We start from the raw sequence: 6,330 nt of genomic DNA, 5'->3' as shown, positions 1-6,330 counted from the left end.
ATTTGTTTTTTTATAGAAATGTTTTATTTGTACACCAAAACTTTTATTCTGAAAATTGTTTTATTTTAAGTACTTATCATCTGAATAAAGCATAAAATCTTTATTTTTTACACCAAAATCACAAACAGACAAATAAAACGTGGTGCAAATCACGTAAAATCACATGGTGAATCATATCCCAAATACAACAAATTCCTCTTAGAGGAATAAACATCCTGATACAGTGTGTAGATGCACTTATCTTTCAAATAAAGCACAAAAAGCATCTTCCATTTTTTACCAAAATCACCAAAACACTCAAGACTTACCTTCACCTGCAGTTTTGACTGTTTTTGAATTCCTATTTCAAGACACCTAAAATTGGCTATAAATCTTTTCCACATGGTGATTATATGGTTGGTGGTTATATCCAATAAGGTTAAGGTTAAGGAAATACTTATTGTAAACATTTGTACTTTTGGTGATGCACCTGAACCACCCTGTCAGGATGTTTGTAGTTTCTGAGATCATTAGAAAATTCAATTAAACACTCTGCTGAAGTGTTTAGCATTCAAATAAAGCATAAAAATCTTCCATTTTCACATCAAAATCACTAAAACACAAAAAAATACTAAAGTCTTACCTTCATCTGCAGTTTTGATTGTTCCTAAGTTATCTTCATTTTCACTGCTAAACACCTAACTCTCCTGGAAAGCAGCTCTGTATGGTGAAATACACCAAATTTACCAAATAAGCAAATTCTTCATAGAAATTTGTTTTCAGTGATGCATCAAAACCACTCCTGTCTGATGTGAGACAAATCTTTTTGAAAATACAGGGTTTTTTAATAAAATATTTGTAAATTGCCGTAAAACAATGTGTAGAAGCAGCTGCTGCCCCAAAAAAAGCATAAACACCACCTTCCATTTTTACTCCAACATCACCAAAACACACAAGACTATAGTCTTACCTTCTCCTGCAGGTTTGGACTGTTTTTAATAAAAAAGAAGAAACACTTCAATCAGTTGGGAAATGCCTCCACATACTGAATTTTATCCAAAATACAACAAATTCTTCTTAGAAATTCATTTTCAGTGACGCACCAAAACCACCCCTGTCTGAAGTTGGAGGTTTTTTTTTTCTGAAAATGAGCTTTATTAACTCTGACATTTCTGGAACATGTCCTGATACAGTCTGCTGAAGCGTTTAGCATTCAAATAAAGCATAAAAATCATCTTCCATTTTCACACCAAAATCACCAAAACACACAAGACTATAGTCTTACCTTCACCTGCAGTTTTGGACTGTTCCCACGTTACCTTCATTTTCAGTGATAAACACCTAACTCCACTATGAGTCGCCTCCACATGGTGAATTTAATCAAATATACAGAACATTCTTAAAATGCCCAGCCAGCTCGGTCCAGAGTGTGTGGCTAATGCACTGCCCTGTTCTGACAGGAAGTGTGTGAGAACAGAGTCAGCTGTGCTGTTGGAGACCTTTGCTACAGGTGATGGACATCAAAACATCCCCATATCAAAGTCTCAGACATCAAACAAACACATGAAAGCATAGCTGGGAAATTAGATGTCACAGGTTCTCCCCCAGTTTTCTGTTTCAGCATAATCCCCCAGGAAGCATCCATCTTCATTGAGAGGTTCAGGGTGCTGTAGATGGACACCCAGAGGAGCCAGAGGAACAAGTCTACGTTCTTCACTGCTGTCCACACACCGTCTGTAGTTCTTTCTCTCCACACATTTCCAAACACAGTCCTGCACAGATCAGATCTGCTGATTGTGTTGTCATGACATGACCTAACTCCTCAACCCACTTGGGGGTCTTGCATGGTCTTGCTGCTCAGATTGGTTTTCCGCTAGATCAGAAGAGATAGATCTTTGAAACACGTCCAACATGTCCAATCGTCATCAGCGTGGGACATTCCAAAAGTTTACATTTGTATTTTTTAACCACTGTGAGGAAGCCCTGCCTCCATGCTTTGGATCATTGTCTTGTTGCATGACCCGACTGCACCCCAGCTTCAGCTTTAGCTTATGGACAATGGTAGCAAGGCTACCTGCACCTGAGTGCAGCAAAGCATCTCCAAACCATCACACTATCACTACAACCGTGCGTCACAGCTGGAATGAGGTTCTCACTGGCCAGGTTTAATAAGGCCCAAGTCCACCAAAAGCTCCACTTTAGATTCACCTGTTCAGACCACATTGTTCCACATAACTGAAGAATCATCTGGGTCTTGCTTGGAGAACTTGAGATGAGCACTGATACTGTTCTTGCTTAGCTCAGGGAGGGTTCTCTTCCATTCTTGCTGAGAGTTCTTCTGAGAGACGATTAGTTCATCAGTCCTTTACTGAGTAAAACTGCTGCAGGTGGAGCTGAACATGCCTCCAGTGGCTGGAGTTCACAGATAGAGCAATGCTAGATATCTGTAGTCTAATATGAATGTCTCTATGGCCTCGGCGTGCTGCCCAGCCAAAGGCGAAACCGTCCCGCAGTGAAACAACAGAACCCGCAGAACCCGTTGACCTCCAGCAGAGACTCGAGGCTGTTCCAGCTCACGCGGAAAATAACTTCCAACAAGATGGAGAAACACTCAGCCTGATTAATGAGGCCACTTCAGCTTTTCCTTCGTCAGACACACACTTACCACTGTGTACTTCTCACAGCTCATAAGATCAGAGTATGTAATCACTCAATGTGTGTGTGTGTGTGTGTGTGTGTGTGTGTGTGTTTGTAAATAGATACAGTATATTCTCACAGCAGCCTTACATTTCAGTGAGCGTGGTGGGTCAGGAGTGTACTGTAGATGTGATGGTGGGTCAGTCAGAAGTGTACTGTAGATGTGAGGGTGGTCAGAAGTGTACTGTAGATGTGAGGGTGGTCAGGAGAGTACTGTAGATGTGAGGGTGGTCAGAAGTGTACTGTAGATGTGAGGGTGGTCAGGAGAGTACTGTAGATGTGAGGGTGGTCAGAAGTGTACTGTAGATGTGAGGGTGGTCAGGAGAGTACTGTAGATGTGAGGGTGGTCAGAAGTGTACTGTAGATGTGAGGGTGGTCAGGAGAGTACTGTAGATGTGATGGTGAGTTTGATAGAGCTAAGGTCTGCTGTTCTACTTTGTGGTGTAAAATAAACAGAGTGAACAGCAGTGTTTTTTTTAATGGTCATAGCTACAGTGGGGGAAAAAGTATTTAGTCAGTCACCAATTGTGCAAGTTCACCCACTTAAAAAGATGAGAGAGGCTGTAATTGACATCATAGGTAGACTCAACTATGAGCGACAAAATGAGAAAAAAAAATCAGAATACATTGTCTGATTTTTAAAGAATTTATTTTCTAATAATGGTGGAAAATAAGTATTTGGTCAATAACAAAAGTTCATCTCAGTACTTTGTTATATATCCTTTGTTGGCAATGACAGAGGTCAAACGTTTTCTGTAAGTCTTTACAAGGTTGGCTCACACAAATACAGCGAGTTGTGTTTGTACCAAACAGTTCTACTTTGGTTTCATCTGACCATAAGACATTCTCCCAAAACTCTTCCGGAACATTCAAATGCTCTCTAGCAAACTTCAGACGGGCCGGATATGTACTGGCTTAAGCAGGGGAACATGTCTGGCACTGCAGGATCTGAGTCCCTGGCGGCGTAGTGTGTTACTGACGGTAGCCTTTGTAACGTTGGTCCAGCTTTCTGCAGGTCATTCACTAGGTCCCCCCGTGTGGTTCTGGGATTTTTGCTCACCGTTCTTGTGATCATTTTGACCCCATAGGCTGAGATCTTGCGTGGAGCCCCTGATGGAGGGAGATTAGCAGTGGTCTTGTAGGTCTCCCATTTTCTGATTATTGCTCCACAGTAGATTTCTTCACACCAAGCTGCTGCCTATTGCAGATTCAGTCTTCCAGCCTGGTGCAGGTCTGCAGTTCTGTTTCTGGTGTCCTTCCACAGCTCTTTGGTCTTCACCATAGTGGAGTTTGGAGTGGGACTGTTTGAGGTTGTGGGCAGGTGTCTTTTATACTGTTAACCAGTTCAAACAGGTGCCATTAATACAGGTAACGAGTGGAGGACAGAGAAGCCTCTTAAAGAAGAAGTTACAGGTCTGTGACAGACAGAAATCCTGCTCGTTTGTAGGCGACCAAATACTTATTTTCCACCATTATTTGCAAATAGATTCTTTAAAAATCAGACAATGTGATTTTCAGAATTATTTTTCTCATTTTGTCTCTCATAGTTGAGTCTACCTATGATGTCAATTACAGCCTCTCTCATCTTTTTAAGTGGGAGAACTTGCACAATTGGTGACTGACTAAATACTTTTTTTCCCCACTGTATTCGGATGCGGATATTCTGATGTGTTCAGGTGGGAAAGCTGGTCTGCTTCAAACAGTGTAGAATTAAGTACTGAATTAATAGAGTTTGTAAGGATTTTCATTATTCTGCTGTTTCATTTATAGCACTATCTTTGTTGTCATTCATTGTGACAGATCAGTTTGGGGTTACACTCAGCAGGCTAATCAGCACAGCTGAGGCTGGATAACTAGAATCTGGATTCTGGCCAAGCTGCCAAATTGCATCTAATCAGAGATCCGGTCTGATGTAGCTGTAAGAGAACAGGGATGGTGGTGGAGAAGAGGTTTACATAACATTCGAGACATGGCAGACTGTAGTGCAACAGCAGCTGATTTCACTTCACACACAGAGAGTTAGTCTAACACTAATTTTGCTGGCCACTTTTTTAGAAACCCCTCCTGTGTTCATCAACTCACTGGCCACTTTTTTAGAAACCCCTCCTGTGTTCATCAACTCACTGGCCACTTTATTAGAAACCCCTCCCGTGTTCATCAACTCACTGGCCACTTTATTAGAAACCCCTCCCGTGTTCATCAACTCACTGGCCACTTTATTAGAAACCCCTCCTGTGTTCATCAACTCACTGGCCACTTTATTAGATACCCCTCCTGTGTTTATCAACTCACTGGACACTTTATTAGAAACCCCTCCCGTGTGCATCAAAGCACTGGCCACTTTATTAGAAACCCCTCCCGTGTTCATCAACTCACTGGCCACTTTATTGTAAACCCTTCCCTTGTGTTTCCACTCACTGGCCACTTTATCAGAAACCCCTACCTTGTGCTTCACCTCTTGTGCTGTAGCAACAGATGAGCTACAGTCTCTAACTGTACACCAGCAAGCAAGTGCTCCAATAGAGGGGTTTCTAATAAAGTGGCCAGTGGCTGTATATATAATTTTCATAACTAATATGCACTTTACCGTGTGTTTGGTTGAGTGTGCTCTTAATGGGTAGGTCAAAAAGCTCAACATACCGTACGCCTCTCTGCAAAGTGTCCACACACACAAGACCACTGGACAGCACCTCAGGGGTATAACGGCAGGTTAATAGTGAAGCGATTCACCCAAAGCTCCAACGTGTTCAGCGTACTTACAGTCAACATTAACCCTCTCAGGCTCATGCTTCACTGGTCATATGACCTGCTATTACATGCCTCCAGCACAAGGCCTGTTTATGAGGAGCTGGGATTATGAAATAGCTGGCGGTTGAGCTCCTCTGTTGTGATTCGCTCTGCCTGCCTTTGCTGTGTGTGGGCTCCTAAACCTGCTAAACACTAACTCTGCCTTGAGTGAGTGTTAATAGGAGCATACTTATAACATATTTGATCATTTTTTAATAAATTTACATCCATGGCGTTTAGCTGACACTCGTATTACAGAGGAGGGTCAGTGTAGTGTTAGGAGTCTTGTCCAAGGACTCTTATTGGTGTAGCGCAGCCTAGTCACCCAGACTGGGAATCGAACCCCAGTCTCCCACATGGTGGGGATGCTCACTGTTGCGCCACACCAACCCATCATCCCATCCCATCCTATCATCTCCCCATAGCCAAGACACACGCTACAAGTCCAAATATTTGTGGACACCCCTTCTAACGAATGCATTCAGCTAGTTTAAGCTGCACCCATTGCTGACACAGATGTGCAAATGCACACACAGCTTGTCTAGTCCCTGTAGAGAAGTACTGCTAATAGAATAGGACTCTCTGGAGCAGATCATCATCATGACCCCTATTTTTTTTTCAGACACTGTATGATTCTCTATCATCTATAAACCGGATGCTAACCGTTTGTAGCTATGCTAATGTCAATGTTAGTCCATGTTAATAGATAACAGTGAGTCTTACAGTGGCAGATACTGCATTAGCCAGTCTATTAGAGATTGCTGAACACCACAGGGTTTGAGGAGCACCATGCTAAGCTCTCTCTGGTGCTTTCAGGCAGGTCTGTTATTGTCTGAGCTTTATATCAGGATTCTTTCACATTCTTAA

The sequence above is a fragment of the Salminus brasiliensis genome, chromosome 17 (genome assembly GCF_030463535.1).
Source record: "Salminus brasiliensis chromosome 17, fSalBra1.hap2, whole genome shotgun sequence".
Taxonomy (NCBI): domain Eukaryota; kingdom Metazoa; phylum Chordata; class Actinopteri; order Characiformes; family Bryconidae; genus Salminus; species Salminus brasiliensis.
Note: the sequence above shows the minus strand (reverse complement) of the source record.